Source organism: Muntiacus reevesi, chromosome 11 (assembly GCF_963930625.1).
Source record: "Muntiacus reevesi chromosome 11, mMunRee1.1, whole genome shotgun sequence".
NCBI classification, from domain to species: Eukaryota; Metazoa; Chordata; class Mammalia; order Artiodactyla; family Cervidae; genus Muntiacus; species Muntiacus reevesi.
The window spans coordinates 21,259,018-21,276,442 of NC_089259.1; the positions used below are offsets into that span (position 1 = coordinate 21,259,018).

Below are 17,425 nucleotides of genomic sequence, written 5' to 3' on the forward strand. Positions count from 1 at the left end.
AACTTCATTGCAAAGTAAGAGTCTGAGAGCCAGCTCTTTCTTTGGGTACTCTCTTGGAGTCTTTTGTGAAAAATCCAGAAGAAGAAAAAACACTACAAATAGAGTCCTCAGATAGAGTCTACATATTGGAGACATCCCAACAGATGATTTCAGATTATCTAATATTAAACTTCCAAGTAACATTTTGAGTATGAAAATTCTCGTGCTGAAAATGCAAGGGGCCCAAAATTTCGTGTTTTGGAGTAAGAGATCCAGTTGTCTGCAGTTCTTTATTTCCTTACCAGTTGTAACTTTGTCCTCATCTATCTGTTCCCTCTGGTTTTGTGTCTCACTCTGCCCTAGGAGATAATTGGGGGGCTTAACTGTCCTTTCTTTACTGGTCAGCGTTGAGCACAAGTCTTGCTTGTGATATATAGATTCTACAGAATGACGGCACCGGAAAGCCATTAGGAAAGAGAATGAGGTTTTTGCAGAGAGTGGAAATACAAATCCGGAGTTAAAAACTTGTTGATACCTCAGATTTGAAAAACAGGACTAATGCTAGGAATATTTAAAAGTTGTTTTTTTTTTCTTTAAGAATAAACTTTGACTTGCTGTTTGTGTTTCACTTGGCTCAGGAAAAATAGTTGGGCAGTTTCTTTTTCTCCTGGTAAATATTACTTTTCATTTTTTTCCTCTTCATTTTGGGGCAGAGGCTACTATTATTTCTGGCAGAACAGGAAAGTGCTTACGAAGAGGAATCAGTTTTTATTGATTACCTTTAAATGTCTAATGCAGGAAGGCAACAGGAAGTAAATCTGAGGCTCTTGAGATTTATGCTTCTCTAAGCTATCTATAGATTTGGGGGAATTATAAAGAGCTTAATGTTCTACTTTACAGAAAACTCAAGGGGAAAGACCATTGTAGAAGTTATGTATACTTTTAAAAGGTCTGTTTTTTCCCTTGTATATGCTGTTCATGAACTCTGGCTTGTTAAGAGTTACTGACATTGAGCTGAGGATATAGGTTCTTATTAGCATGTCTCAAATAGATTTCTCATATCCTGCAGAAAATAATTCTGAAATGTTAAACCTAAGAGGTCTTTTCTGATTCGAACCTTTTGAGGACCCGAGTAAGTAAATATATCCCCACTACCCAAGACAGTCATCATTTTAGAATTAAAAAATAACTTGAGCTACAGAAAAGATTTTGAAAAGTTTGCCATTAATCACTGCCACTCTAGTGATAGACCAGTTGACCCAAAAAAAGACTTCAGAAAGAATTCCCCCTGTTCATTTTGTACTTGTTCAAGTTTTTATGCATACAAACTTGAGTGATAAGTAATTTTATGAAAGTTTTCATAAAATGGGTTTCATAAAGACAACATGATACCAAAGCACTGAGTTCTGTGAGTTTAATCAATGTCTGTGCCTTCAAAATACAGTCAACATTACAGGGCACTCTGCTAAAGGTGGATTCTCCTTCTAAAAATGATCCACCCAGAAAGGTTATGTTTAGCTGAAGTTAGGATTGCTCCAAAAACAACAGGAAGCAGGAGGATGGCTGCGTGCAGAAGCATCCTGCTTAACCCTGCCTGCTGCGTCCAGAGTGTGCTCATATGGCACAACATCAGGCAGTAAGACCCCTGTAGTACTTTGGGACTAGTTAAAGGATACAGTGTCAACTTCATTTTGAATCGTCTTGCTATGGTTGCTTAGAGGTTAAAATGTCACCTGCAGACGAGTGGAACAGCACAAAGTGGCACTGTGGTCCACAGACTTTTACCACCTATTAAAGAAGTACCCGAGGAGTCAGCGGCTTCTGCCTTTCTCGCAGTAACTTGCTCATAAACTTTAATTGCCACCATCTCCAGCTTATATTTTAAGTCATGTCTTTGTCATAATTTTTAAAAACCAGCTTGGGTTGAGTTTTACCCTCAATTGAATTTTTAACAGGCACGTAGAAAGCCTTTGAAAAGTATCACATCTAGTAAAAATGGTTACCTGCCGAGAGTGTAGTAATGGTGTTATGAGAAGATAGAGGTTGTAACGTTTTTACGACGTTTTGTTTGTGGAACGCAAAATTATGTCCTTTCCGATACATCATTTGGAATGCAAAATTATGTCCTTTCTGATATGTCATTAAGTACTTTAATAGACTTTTTAAGGCTTAATGCAAACTTTTGACGTATGCATTAGAAAAATATCTTATTTACAGGCTCTGTAAATGAAGCATGTAAGAACACTGTAAAGACATATTAAGGCTATCTTAAGTTCAGATGAGCTGATTCATTTGAAAAGACCCTGATGCTGGGAAATATTGAAGGAGAGAATAGAAGAGGGTGACAGAGGATGATATGGTTGGATGGCATCACCGACTCAATGGACATGAGTTTGAGTTGGTGATGGACAGGGAGGCCTGGCGTGCTGCAGTCCATGGGATTGCAAAGAGTCAGACACGACTGAGCCACTGAACTGAAGTTCTGCCCTCTGGTGCTTGTAATTGTCAGGGTCCGAATCTGTACATTTCATCTTTGGAAATTGCTGGTGTTATAATGAGAGGGCACGGAAGAGTCCCAAATTGGCATTGTTCCATATTTTGTTTGAATGCGAGTCGCGTATAGTTTAAAATGAGTGTAGAATGCAGATCAGTAGTAAACAACTGCCTTTCCAGTTGAGACACTGTTCTGTTCAGAGAAGCCAGGCGAGACCATCTCTTCAACTAATTGGTTGAGTGCCCCTCACGACGGTAATGACGACAGAGTGCTTCTTGCCACAAACCCATCTCTGTGCTGAAAGCATCATGGCCTCTCTGGAGTCCCTCACTGTAGGGCTCCACCTGGACTTGTCTTTCATCTTTGGGATGAGGGCTTCTGCTCCCCTTGCTCCACTTTAAACCTGATCTGACATACGATATGTCCCCCTATGCTTTCCTTCACATCCAGGTTCTCTGTCATGTGACAGCTGAGGAATAAGGTAAATAAGTGTTGGTGTGTTAATGGGCATTGTGGGTTTTTAGTGACAGTGTCTTCACTGTAAGAATTTTTAAGAAATTTTTAAAAAAATTTTCTAATTTTTAAGAAATCCAGGCATTTCCTGGGCCATTTGGGGCAGCAGGCAGAGCTCTTCTTGCTCCTCTTTAAATTACACCTTAGAGATCACGAACTACTGTTTCCTTATTCCTCTAACCTTATGGTGTAAAGTCCAGGTGAGTTGCTTTGAACTCTGAGCCACTAAAAAGCCACTATGCCCATAATGTCCGAATCTTCATTTCATTCTTGTGGAGAAGAGTCTTTCTAAGAGAATCATCTGATTTTGTTAACTTAATTCCCTTTGTTGCCACCAGCTAACACAGTGATAGCTGATACTTCTGAGGTCAGGGTCTGTCTGGACTGGTTATCTTCACTAACACATTTGTTGCTCTTTAGTCGCTAAGCTGTGTCCGACTCTTTGCAAACCCATGGACTCAGCACGCCAGGCTTCCCTCCCCTTCACTGTTCAAATTCATGTCCATTGAGTCAGTGATGCCATCCAATCATCTCATCCTCTGTTGCCCCCTTCTCCTGCCTCAATCTCTCCCAGCATCAGAGTCTTTTCTGAGTCACTTCGTCGCATCAGGTGGCCAAGGTACTGGAGCTTCAACACCAGTCCTCCCAGTGACTATTCAGGGTTGATTTCCTTTAGGATTGACTGGTTTGATCTCCTTGCTGTCCAAGAGACACTCAAGAGTCTTCTCCAGCACCACAGTTTGAAAACATCAATTATTTGGTACTCAGCCTTTTTTATGGTTCACCTCTTACATCCATACATGACTACTGGAAAAACCACACTAACTAAACGAAACTAAATCAAATCTCACTAACACAGTAACTAAATGTCGCTAGATTTACATCTGCATAGATTTACAAATTGTCCCACTGCCTTGTAAAACATGTATTTTCAGTTATAAGAAAAACCAGCTGAGGCATGTGAATTCATAATCATTTCAAAAGAAAAACTTAAAATGCACACTAAAGACAGCTTTACCTCACTCTACAGTACATAGGCAGCATCTTAAGATGTATCCAATTTGTACCTCATACAGTCTCATCACTGTTACATTATTGGTTCTTGAACTTTGCAGCTAACTCTAGCTTGCCAAGGGTGTCCTCTTGTGTTGTTGCTTATAATCAGAAAGCATAACAGCATCAAGTTTAAAACTTTTATTCCTGGATATCATTAAAATTCATATTTTTGTTTTCATAAGGCATCACATTCGGGTTTGAGGGAGCATAGGTTCCTGGGGGGACCAGTAGCTGTAAACAGGAAAAGCAGAACCATTTGGGAAACAAGTGGATTGGAGAAACACTTGGTTATGGAATGTTAATAAATTTCATTACAGCCCAGAATCTAGAGTATTTTGATTCCTATACCAACCTCCTGGGGGGCATGAGGAAGGTAAGTGTTTTCCTAAGTAATTTTGAATGGGGTCCCTGAAGGGACTGGTGATCCTTAGAACATATTCAGTTCTTATTTCACCCCAGTGAGGCAGGTAATTTGTTGTCTCTCTGTCTCTTTCTCTTGTTTTACAGCTATGGACACTGAATTTTAGAGTGATACCCAAAGTTATCCCATTAGTTATTGGCTGAGCTGTGAATGCTATCACCATAATATTTCAGCATTAATTGAGATTCCATTATGTATTGTATGTAGAATTCAGAATTTCTGGCCATTAGGAATAATAAGTCTCTTAGCATAGGTGAATATTTACATTTTCCTTCTAGCCCTACAATATTTAGAATAGTAAATAGCATCTTATATATTCAATTAATACTTGATGTATTAGTTTTAGTTATTTATTAGCAACATTTTTATCTGTAAGTGACCTTGTTCTTCTCTACCTCATGGGAATATTTCAGAGGAGAGATAAAATATCACAAATGTGAACATACTTAAAGCAATGACTCCTTAACTGATGTCCCTGTGTAATGTTAGTTTTTTGGAAAACATATATGTTCTCTAGTCATATATGTTGCCATGATGCTACATAATTCTACATCTCTCTCTTCAAGCACATTTTGAAAGTTATGAATGAACTGTATTGTCTGCAATAAAGAAACAAGCTGCTCTGTCTAAATATTTTTGTCCTCTCACAAAATTCATTTGTTGAAATCCTAATGCCCAGTGGGATGGTATTAGAAGGTGGGGACTTGGGGGGGTGATTAGGTCATGAGGGTGGAGCCCTCACAGATGAGATTAGTGCCCTTATAAAGAAGTTGAAGAGAGCACCTTGCCCCTTCTGCCTATGTGAAGATACATGGAGAAGAGAGCCCCCACCCAACTGTGCTGGCCCTCTGATCTTAAACTTCTAGCTTCCAGAAATAGGAGAAATAAATTTCTGTTGTTTCTAAGCCATGTCAGTTCAGTTCAGTCACTCAGTCGTATCCAACTCTTTGCGACCCCATGGACTGCAGCATGCCAGGCCTTCCTGTCCATCACCAACTTCCAGAGTTCACCCAAACTCATGTCCATTGAGTCAGCGATGTCATCCAACCATCACATCCTCTGTCGTCCCCTTTTCCTCCTGCCTTCAATCTTTCCCAGCATCAGGGTCTTTTCAAATGAGTCAGCTCTTCACACCACATGGCCAAAGTATTGGAGTTTCAGCTTCAACATCAGTCCTTCCAATGAACATTCAAGACTGATTTCCTTTAGGATGGACTGGTTGGATCCCCTTGCAGTCCAAGGGACTCTCAAGAGTCTTCTCCAACACCACAGTTCAAAAGCATCAATTCTTCAGTGCTCAGCTTTCTTTAGAGTCCAACTCTCACATCTATACATGACTACTGGAAAAACCATAGCCTTGACTAGACGGACATTTGTTGGCAAAGTAATGTCTCTGCTTTTTAATGTCCTGTCTAGGTTGATCATAACTTTTCTTCCAAGGAGTAGGCATCTTTTAATTTCATGGCTGCAGTCACCATCTGCAGTGATTTTGGAGCCCCCAAAATAAAGTCAGCCACTGTTTCCACTGTTTCCCCATTTATTTGCCATGAAGTGATAGGACCAGATGCCATGATCTTAGCTTTCTGAATGTTGAGCTTTAAGCCAGCTTTTTTACTCTCCTCTTTCATTTTCATCAAGAGGCTCTTTAGTTCTTCTTCACTTTCTGCCATAAGGGTGGTGTCATCTGCATATCTGAGGTTATTGATATTTCTCCCAGCAATCTTGATTCTAGCTTGTGCTTCATCCAGCCTAGCGTTTCTCATGATGTACTCTGCATATAAGTTAAATAAGCAGGGTGACAATATACAGCCTTGACTTACTCTAAGCTACATAGTCCACAGTATTTTTTTTTTAATTGAAGCTCGAATATCCATTGAGACCAGCTTAACTTTTTTTTTCCTTCCAAGTTAACTTTATTTTTATTTTTTTTATGCTTTAACTTTTTTTTTTATTAGTTGGAGGCTAATTACTTCACAACATTTCAGTGGGTTTTGTCATACATTGATATGAATCAGCCATAGAGTTACACGTGTTCCCCATCCCGATTCCCCCTCCCACCTCCCTCTCCACCCGATTCCTCTGGGTCTTCCCAGTGCCCAAGTTAACTTTAACACTGTGTTTCACAAACTTATTTGGAAATTGCAGAGTCCTACTTGCCCTATGATAGGCAATAGCATCTTTTTGAATTAGTGGCCAACACAACAAACTTTAGGAAGTGCTAAGTCAAAACATGTTATAAATCCAGGGCATTGGTATTTATGCATGGTTGGATGGCACCACCAACTCAATGGACATGAGTTTGAGTAAGCTCTGGGAGTTGGTGATGGACAGGGAAGCCTGGCGTGCTGTAGTCCATGGGGTCACAAAGAGTCAGACACGACTAAGCGACAGAACTGAACTGAGCAGTATTTATTGAGTGCCTACCAAATGTCAAATACCACACCAGGATATAAGTTGAGATAAGATTGCTACTGTGGAGGCACTCACAGTCTTGTGGAGGAAACCAATACGTGAGGTGTAATTACAGTCCAAAGGACTCAGGACACAGATGTCCATTCCATTGCATACAGTTGTTGAGAGGCTGGTGAGGCTCATTCAGCTTCCAGATGAGGGGCTCACCAGCCTTACATGGTGCCACTCATTTGCTGCTTCACAGGAGACTACATTTCCCAGAAGCCTTGACTCCTGGCCTCTGGATAGATTAGGCGCTTGGAAAAACGGGAGGCAAGGAGAAGCCAGGGTATGTCTCTCTCTCTAGCTCTCCCTTTGGCAGCATCTTTGGCAGCACTTGTCTCTCCTTTTGGAAAGCCCTGACCTTCACGGTCACAGCTCCCCTCAGAAGCCACTGTCGACAATCCTCCACCAGGGACACAGCCCGGTTCTTCTAGTCATTGGTGATGCCCTCTTCTTCCAACACCATTCCAGCCTCATGGATGGTAGTAGTTTTCTGTTGATGCCAGTTTCCCAGTCACCTCTTTAACATCTATGTGGCTTTTTAGCTCTTCCATCATCTGTGTAACCAGTTTCTTGTATTATATTGCATTCCCTGTGTTTGAAATGCTTAGGCTGGTTTCTGCTTTCCTGGATCCTGGCTAAAATACAATACTTAATTCCAGTTCCTGCCTTAGCCAAGTTGCAGATTTTATCATACTATGAACTTGTGGGGTTTTTGGTGAATGGGCAAAAAGCACCAATGTTTAAAAATGTTCAGGGTCCACTGAAGTGTGAACAAAATGTTGTAGGAGCACAGGAGAGGAGGGGACCTTGTGTCTGGAGGGGTCTGCAAAGGCTTCGTAACGGAGGCACCAGATGAACTGGGTCTGAAAGATGAGCAGAAGGCTCCTTAGAATTTTGAGCAGTGGAATTGTCAGATTCTCAAAGCCAAGGAGTTATAAAAAGATCTGATGGGCATTCAGGGAATGGCAATATCCTGTAAAGTATGGAGTGGGGATGATGGAACAAGATCAGGTCTGGAGGTCCGTATTTTTGTTTCATGGTAAGAATTGTACACTTACCTAAAGTCAACTTTAGATTGAAGTCTTTGAGTGGTTATGGGAGAAACTGACTTAGGAACTATATAATCTAGTAGTGATGAGGAATAAAGGCTGATCTGGGAAAACAATAAAACCAGGAAAGGCAGCAAGAGGCTTGTTGTTGCAGGCTCAGCCAGAGATGGAGAAGACCTCAGCAAAGCTGTGGAAATCAGGAAATTATTTTGAAGACATTTCTAAGATCGAGGCAAAAGGGTTTTATGGCTCCTATTTTTAGATGAATAAATTAGTATAGTTTGGAGACCTTATAGATTCCTTTCATAGCTTATGTGTAATAGCTTGTGTTAGTCATGTTACAGGTGTATAATATGGTAGAGCAAGACAGGAAACTAGTTATGAATTAATGAGTTAATATTATCAATGATTATTGTCTTTATGCCATAAGTCAGTTGCATAGAAGGCCATGAAGGATGAAATGTCCTTGTGTTATTTCAGTGTAAGTTATAGTTCCCATATGTTTGTCAAATCAAATTTTTGAAAAAATGAAATGTGCCTTTAAATTCTAAATTGGTATGATTCTGTGATGACATCTAATTCTCATCTGATTTAGTGCTCTTTGGTGAGAGTTGCTGCATATGAGACCTGACTTACTTAGTGTTTATGTTTATCTCCACCTTTAAGCGCCAGAGTTTTTCTAAAACTCTGACCCCAGTGTTATCTTATGATGAGGTTACCCAGATGGCCCCTCCTGCAGTCTACCAAGGTAACTTCTATATGGGTAGCAGATTGTATCTGATGATGCTGGGAGGGGTTTGGGCACACCTGGGAAGACCTGGATTCCCTACAGGACTGTGGCATTCCAGCACATGTGTAGCTGGAAAAGAGGACATAGGTTCATGGTCAAAGTCAATATAGCCTCTTCTCACTCCTGACCACGTTTGGCTCCCTGTTAGTATCCAAGCTCCTGTACTCTTTCTCCCCCACAACTGTATGTGCATCGTTGTCTTGGATACAGATATAAGCTTGTCCATGTTCTCTGCCTGTCTAGGTGGGACCCACAATAGAGTCACTATATTCTGCAATTTAGTGAGTGGTAAGACATCATTTCTGCTGCTGTTGCATGTGTTTCGTAGGTTTGTTTTGTTTTCAGGGGTTGCATCGGCTAATTTAAATAGAAAATTATCTTGACAATTTCTGTAGTCACCTTGCCTCTTAAACCACGCCTCCTGCGGAGGTCCCGCCCCTCATAACCACAGTCTCGTTCTAGGAGGTACAGAGATGGGACTTGCCAGGCCACGTTGATTGTATTTCCATCCTTTCTGTCTGTCGTGTCTATATTTGTCTCTTGTTTCCCAGAGTCCAGAGCCTTGCTGTTCTGATCCCTAAGGAGGGAACAGCAAGGCCCAAGCAGTTGAAGTGCAGTTCAGTGAGACTTAATCTTATTGGGGAACTTGGAGGAGAGGGAAAATAAGAACATCAAGACAGAACCAATTCAATTACAAGTCAGTGATCCTGTGGCTGTGCTGACATGAGTCATGTGACTCACACAAATGCAAAAGCATTTTGCAAAGGAATTTAATCAGTAGCAAAATGTTCAGAGCTCCCGTTATCCTGTACCGGCCTCTTTTTGGCTTTTTCTTTTTTTTAAATCAATTTTTATTTATTTATTTATCTTTGGTGCACTGGGTCATCGTTACTGCATGCGGAGCTTTCTCTAGCTGCGGTGCGCGGGCTTCTGTTTGCAGTGGGTTCTTTTGTTGCAGAGCGTGGGCTCCAGGGCACGTGGGCTTCAGTTGTTGTGGCCTATGGGCTTAGTTGTCCTGTGGCAGGTGAGATCTTCCCGGACCAAGGATGGAACCCATGTCCCCTGCACAGATTCTTAACCACTGGATCACCAGGAAGTCCCCTTTTGGCTTTTTTGATGGGCAATGCTGAGAACTCAGGAGAAAAGACTCAAGGTCTGCAGCCCAATTTGGCTAAGGCTGGCAGAAGCTGCCCTGCTTGGCAGCCTACTCAGTTTGTGCATCTCATAGGATCTGGAGGATACTGACCAAAGAACACCTCCTGAATCCACAGTTTGTGGTTCAAGGACTTCAGGTGGAAGGTTACGTGGGCAGTTGGCAACATGGGCAAAGAGCTCATGAGAGAGATCAGGCTTAAATAGATAGATCCATAGTGTCTTTGAGAACCTCCTATGAGAAGTATAATTTTGTGTGTTCATGCTCAGTTGCCCAGTCGAGTCCGACTCTGTGACTCCATGGACTGTAGCCTGCCTGACTCCTCTGTCCATGGGATTTTCCAGGGAAGAATACTGGAGTGGGTTGCCATTTCCTCCTCCAAAGGATCTTCCTGACCCAGGGATTGAACTTGTGTCTCTGGAACCGGCAAGCGGATTTTTTTTTTTTTTTTAACCACTGAGCCACCTGGGAAGCCCCAGTATTACTTCACTCACTCTTAAAAAAGATGTGGTTTTATATCCTGACACTTTCTTTTACCATTTGACTGTCCCAATTGGAAGGCAGGGTTTTGGCTGTGTCTGACTCCATCATCAGTTCTAAGCTTGCCCTTGGGTAGTACCAGCCGCTCGATATCTACCATGCTGGTGGACCAGGGTTATGGAGAAGTTTATGCTTTGTAGGGATAGATTCTATTTTTCTGGAGTAGGTTGCAGGAAAACTCAAGGTAGGAACAGAAATCACACTGCATGATCTTTATTCACGTAAATGTGCCTGGAGGAAAGAAGAGTCTAGAAATGTAGTGAAAAGACAGATGTGGAGGGTGAATATTTTAACTTAAAAAACAATTGTTTTTTTTGTTTGTTTGTTTCATGCATAAAGATGACATTCCTATTTTGATCGCCTGGTGGAAGAAAGTCAGTTGGTTCATTTATCTCATCCGCCCACTGGTGGCTGTCCTGATTATAGCCTCCTGGTTGGCACCATTTAAAATTCACTTTGGCTACCCATGACCTTGGTGCCCAGCAGGTTTCATGAAATTACACAGCAGCGAGCTCTTCTTCTGTGTGTGCCACCAGTTTATGTACATTTGACTTCAGAGTAATTTCAGACAATCGCGCTTTGTGTGGTGTGGTTTTTACCATAATCCTCCTGCAGTCTTAGAGCAGATCTGGAAGTCTGACTCTGATGAGTTTTTAAGATGGTGGAAAATATTGGAGAAGGGACTTGTTTTCATTTCTCTATACTTTCCCTGTTTAGCTTGTTAAGCTTGTAAGTTGTGGCAGATTGTTTTTGTAGCATTACTTGCAGCCTGGGATTAGAATAACAACAGTTTTCCCCACGTGGGATGCTTCAGAATTTTGCATGTGGTCGGATCTCAGAAGAAACTGTTTCTGTGAGACTGTAAGTAAAATAAAATGTTGGTGCCTTTTTCCCCCTTCTATTAGCAAAGCTTCAAGTGCCGCCTTCTCTGCTTGTGTTTACGTTATTCTGTGGTTGTTCATTGTCTTGTAAAGCAGGATCTGGGCAGACAGGGTTGAATTCTGCCCCTCAACAGCTTCATGGCCATGGGCAAGCCACTGACTCAGCCTGAGTTCGTTCACCTATTGTTGCTGCTGTTGTTCAATCACTAAGGTGTGTCTGACTCTTTGCTACTTCTTCATGGACTGCAGCACACTAGGCTTCCCTGTCCTTCATTATCTCCTAAAGTTTGCTCGAACTCATGTTCATTGAGTCGGTGATGCCATCCCACCAATTCATCCTCTGTCACCCCCTTCTCCTCCTGCCCTCAATCTTTCCCAGCATCAGGGTCTTTTCTAATGAGTCACTTCTTCGCATCAGGTGGCCAAAGTATTGGAGCTTCAGTGTCAGTCCTTCCAATGAATATTCAGGATTGATTTCCTTTAGGATTGATTGGTTTGATCTCCTTGCTGTTCCAGGGACTCCTAAGAGTCTTTCCCAGCACCACATTTCAAAAGCATCAATTCTTCGGTGCTCAGCCTTCTTTATGGTCCAACCCTCACATCTGCTTATGACCACTAGAAAAACCATAGCTTTGACTAGACGGACCTTTGTTGGCAAAGTGATGTCTTTGCTTTTTAGTAATACTAGCTCATTGGGTTTCTGCGAGGTGTACATGTAAGTCAGGTAATATCAGGCCTGAAAAGGTAGCATCCCCATAAGTGGCGGCCATTACCAATAGTATATTTGACTCAGAGTTCTACAGTTTAACTTAAACAGTTAACAGTTAACTTAAACAGTTAAACTTCTTGCTTCATTACACAGATATTTACTGAATCCTGCTCTCTGTTGGGCAGAATTCTAGCTATGAGGATGACATAATGCATAGAAGCGGACTGAGAAAGAATTAAAAGAAAGAACTTTGATTCCACTTTTGTCCACTTTTAGTTTGCTGTTGCACTCTGCTGTATTTCCCAAAGTAATTTTTGAACAATAATATTCTTATTGGCAGGTTACTTATTACTCAGGACTTAGTAAATGCCCCTTGTTGCTAGCTGTATTTGACCCCCATAGATCATAATTTGAGGTGCAATCTAAATAGGTATTCTCAGCATCTCTATAGGTGTGTTTGTTTGTTTGAGCTCATACTTCCATGTTATGGATTTTCTCCATCTTGGTAGTTATTTTTTAAAATATTATCCTTAGGTTCCATGAAGTATCTTCCTTTAAACCTCCATCTTTCCTCTGATAGATAGCTTGATTACTACCTGTCCATGTTTTTGTCTTTTTTGAATAACCACAGAAACTAACTGAAAGGAAAATCAGTTCTTTAGAGTTCCAAGTCAACTAACGTTTTAGTGTTCCATTCACCTAATATTAGTTACATTTAAAAAAAAAATGTTTTTTAATTTTTTTAATTGAAGTCTAATTGCCTTATAATGTTGTGTTGGTTTCTGCTTCACAGCAGAGTGAATCAGTTATGAAAAGTGAAAGCGATAGTTGCTCTGTCATGTCTGACTCTGCGATTCCATGGACTGTAGCCCGCCAGGCTCCTCTGTCCGTGAAATTCTCCAGGCAAGAATACTGGAGTGGGTAGCCGTTTCCTTCTCCAGGAGATCTTCCCGACCCAGGATCGAACCTGGGTCTCCCACATTGCAGGCAGGTTCTTCATTGTCTGAGCCACCAGGGAAACCCTGAATCAGCTATATGTGTATTTATTTCCCTCCCTTTTGAACCTCTCTCCCCTAACAAAAAAGCAAAAAAAAAAAAAAAAAAAAAAAAACCCAAAAAATGAAAAACAAAAAAAAAAATAGGGTTTTTGTGGGGGTTTTTTTGGCCATATGCATGGCATACAGGATCTTTGCTTCCCTGACGAGGCATTGAATCCATGCCCTCTATAGTAGAAGCTCCAAGTCTTAACTACTGGACTGCCTCTGAAGTCCCTAATATTAGCTACTTTAAATATATCATTTTATCATATACAAAATCCTCTGGTACAGATTTTCTCATTTAATCTTAAAATCTTGCTGCAGCCTTATGCTGTGGGTGCCGTGGGAAACAAAAGAAGTAAATATAATATAGGGTTGTGACCTCAGGGAGTTTACAAATTCAGGACTTTGGTTACTGGACTCTCCCTCAGAAAGATGTCATTGATATTCCAAGAACAGCCAGCTTCAGTATTGCATTCTACAGCTAGATCATTTTTTTTTTTAATCTTCACAAAATGAACCTTGCCAGTGATATTTGAGGTTGTATGTTGCAGTGATGTTCCCTCAGATTAAAGCTCAATTCAGGGCTTGTGGGGCTTTTGTTTCTGATCCTGGGCGGGGGATTGAGCAAAATAAAAAGAAAATATCTTTGATGCTTGTATATAATTCTTTAAAAACTGTACTGTGCGTTCTTAGAGAAAGATAAAATGTGTTTTGAGATTGAGGCTAGAGATGAGGGCAGAAGAACATACTGTAAAACATTCATCTGTTTTTGGTATATATATATATACATTCATCTGTTTTCGGTACCAGAGGCTGAATCCTGTCGAAGGCTGGGACATCTTACTGCCTTGAATGTACTATGAGCAAGTTTATATAATATGTAACTGTATTGAGACATGTTATTGAGACATGTTGCTATGATAGTCGGGATCTCTGCGTGACCATGTAAAAAGCTATTAACTGTGAAAAAGCCATTAATTAAAAAGGCATTAAATTGCATTTCATTGCAGTGCCATGGTGCCCTGCCACATTGATTTCAAATGGCTCAAAAGGACCCATGTCTTTTGCCTGGGCTACTTTCCTGCTCACCTGCCTCCGTCTCGTCCATCCTTGTGGCGCCCGAGTCATCTTCTTGGCTGGGATGACGGCCCTTCATGCTTCCCGTAGATAAAGGCTGTTTACAAGGCGCCTCACCTGCCCCCGGAGAAGGCAGTGGCAGCCCACTCCAGTGTTCTTGCCTGGAGAATCCCGTGGACGGAGGAGCCTGCTGGGCTGCCGTCTATGGGGTCACAGAGTCGGACACGACTGAGCGACTTAGCAGCAGCAGCACCTGCCCCGTTTATCATGCCGCCATGCACTGGCATCCTTCTGTTGCCGTGTGCTTTGCCCAGCCGGAATGCCACAGTGTTCCCTGTGTATTTTTTACCCAGGTCTCTCTTCTGTGCCTTGGCTGGCCATGTTCCTCCTCCCCTTGACGCAAGCCCGAAGTCCGCTTGTTTTTGAAGGCGTGTTTTGAATGTTGACTTCCCTGTCAAGCCTTCTCTGATGGCACCGTTGAAGGAATCCTGCCTTTTATTGCTTCCTTGGAACGTGACCAATGTTGGTTATTTCAGGTGGGGGCCTGTGGGAGCAACACGGTCTCCCACGTGTGACTGCCAGTCCCTCTGCTGCAGTTCTCAGCACACCCCTGTCCTTAGCGCAACATCTACATCCACTTGACGGATGATTTGCTCCAAGTCATTCTGGAAAATTTTAAATCCACGTGAGCCCGACTCTGACTTGGGGCCCATGACATGCTTGTCCATGTCCATGACATGCAGTCCATGCTTGGACTGCATTCTGTGTTACAGCGTTAATTACCACTCACTCCTCTACTTCCCAGTTTTGGCTAGGTCACTTCTTGTATCCAGTACTGTCATACATGATAGCAAAATTTCCTTCCTCTGGAGAAGGAAATGCAACCCACTCCAGTATTCTTGCCTGGAGAATTCCAAGGACAGAGGAGCCTGGGGGGCTACAAGTCCATAGGGTCGCAAAGAGTCAGACATGACTAAAGGAGCTATCACTCACTTCCTGATTTTGGCTAGGTCACTCCTTGTGTCCAGTACTATCATCAGTTCAGTTCAGTTCAGTCGTTCAGTCATGTCCAACTGTTTGCGACCCCAGAAACCACAGCACGCCAGGCCTCCCTGTCCATCACCAACTCCCGGAGTTCACCCCAGTCCATGTCCCTTGAGTCGGTGATGCCATCCAACCATCCCATCCTCTGTCGTCCCCTTCTCCTCCTGCCCCCAATCCCTCCCAGCATCAGGGTCTTTTCAAATGAATCAGCTCTTCGCATCACGTGGCCAAAGTATTGGAGTTTCAGCTTCAACATCAGTCCTTCCAATGAACACAGGACTGATCTCCTTTAGGATGGACTGGTTGGATCTCCTTGCAGTCCAAGGGACTCTCAAGAGTCTTCTCCAACACCACAGTTCAAAAGCATCAATTGTTCAGCGCTCAGCTTTCTTTATAGTCCAACTTTCACATCCATACACGACTACTGGAAAAACTATAGCCTTGACTAGGTAGACCTTTGTTGACAAAGTAATGTCTCTGCTCTTTAATATGCTATCTAGGTTGGTCATAACTTCCCTTCCAAGGAGTAAGCGTCTTTTAATTTCATGGCTGCAGTCACCATCTGCTGTGATTTTGGAGCCCCCCAAAATAAAGTCAACCACTGTTTCTACTGTTTCCCCATCTATTTCCCATGAAGTAATGGGACCAGATGCCGTGGTCTTAGTTTTCCGAATGTTGAACTTTAAGCCAACTTTTTCACTCTCTTCTTTCATTTTCATCAAGAGGCTCTTTAGTTTTTCTTCACTTTCTGCCATAAGAGTGGTGTCATCTGCATATCTGAGGTTATTGATATTTCTCCCGGCAATCTTGATTCCAGCTTATGCTTCCTCCAACCCAGCATTTCTCATGATGTATATAAGTTAAATAAGCAGGGTGACAATATGCAGCCTTGGCATACCCCTTTTCCTATTTGGAACAAGTCTGTTTTTCCATGTCCAGTTCTAACTGTTGCTTTCTGACCTGCATACAGGTTTCTCAAGAGGCAGGTCAGGGGGTCTGGTATTCCCATCTCTTGAAGAACTTTTCACAGTTGGTTGTGATCCACACAGTCAAATGCTTTGGCATAGTCAATAAAGCAGAAATAGATGTTTTTCTGGAACTCTCTTGCTTTTTCAATGATCCAACAGATGTTGGCAATTTGATCTCTGGTTCCTCTGCCTTTTCTAAAACAAGCTTAAACATCTGGAAGTTCACGGTTCACATATTGCTGAAGCCTGGCTTGGAGAACTTTGAGCATTACTTTACTAGCATGGGAGATGAGTGCAATTGTGCAGTAGTTTGATCATTCTTTGGCAGTGGAATGAAAACTGACCTTTTCCAGTCCTGTGGCCACTGCTGAGTTTTCCAAATTTGCTGGCATATTGAGTGCAGCACTTTCACAGCATCATCTTTTAGGATTTGAAATAGCTCAACTGGAATTCCATCACCTCCACTAGTTTTGTTCATAGTGATGCTTCCTAAGGCCCACTTGACTTCACATTCCAGGATGTCTGGCTCTAGGTGAATGATCACACCACTGTGATTATCTGGGTCGTGAAGATCTTTTTTTGTACAGTTCTTCTGTGTATTCTTAATATCTTCTGCTTCTGTTAGGTCCCTACCATTTCTGTCCTTTATCGAACCCATCTTTGCATGAAATGTTCCCTTGGTATCTCTAATCTTCTTGAAGAGATCTCTAGTCTTTCCCATTCTATTGTTTTCCTCTATTTCGTTGCACTGATCGCTGAGGAAGGCTTTCTTCTCTCTCCTGGCTATCATACATGATAGCAGAATACAGATATGGTAGAATTTTCGGTAGGGTTTCCCTGGTGGCTCTGTGGTAAAGAATCCGCCTGTCAATGCAGGAGAGGTGGGTTTGATCCCTGGGTTGGGAAGATACCCTGCAGAAGGAAATGACAACCCTCTCCGATATTCTTGCCTGGGAAATTCCATGAACAGAGGAGCCTGGCAGGCTATAGCCCATCGGGTCACAAAAACATCGGACTCAACTTAGCGACTAAATAACAAGCCCTATGCTTTAAAATGGAGGTCTCTTTAGGTGCAGATCTTTCTGATGAAATTCATTTCCAAAGATTGTCTTGCTTTACCTGTTCCCATTTTAGTTACGTTTGAACCAGCAGACAGTTACTGACATAGCCAAGAGTCATGTTACTGTGAGATAGTTCACTTCATATTGATTTAGTCATTTTTATCAGGAGTCTTATTGTAATTCTACTTTCAAG

At 42.0% G+C, this 17,425-nt stretch overlaps 1 protein-coding gene across 2 annotated transcripts in view; it reads left to right on the forward strand.

The window, feature by feature from the left end:
• LHFPL6 (LHFPL tetraspan subfamily member 6) overlaps nt 1-17,425 on the forward strand; it is a 227,451-nt gene that overhangs the window by 3,330 nt on the left and 206,696 nt on the right. The gene's annotated exons all lie outside the window — the stretch shown is intronic.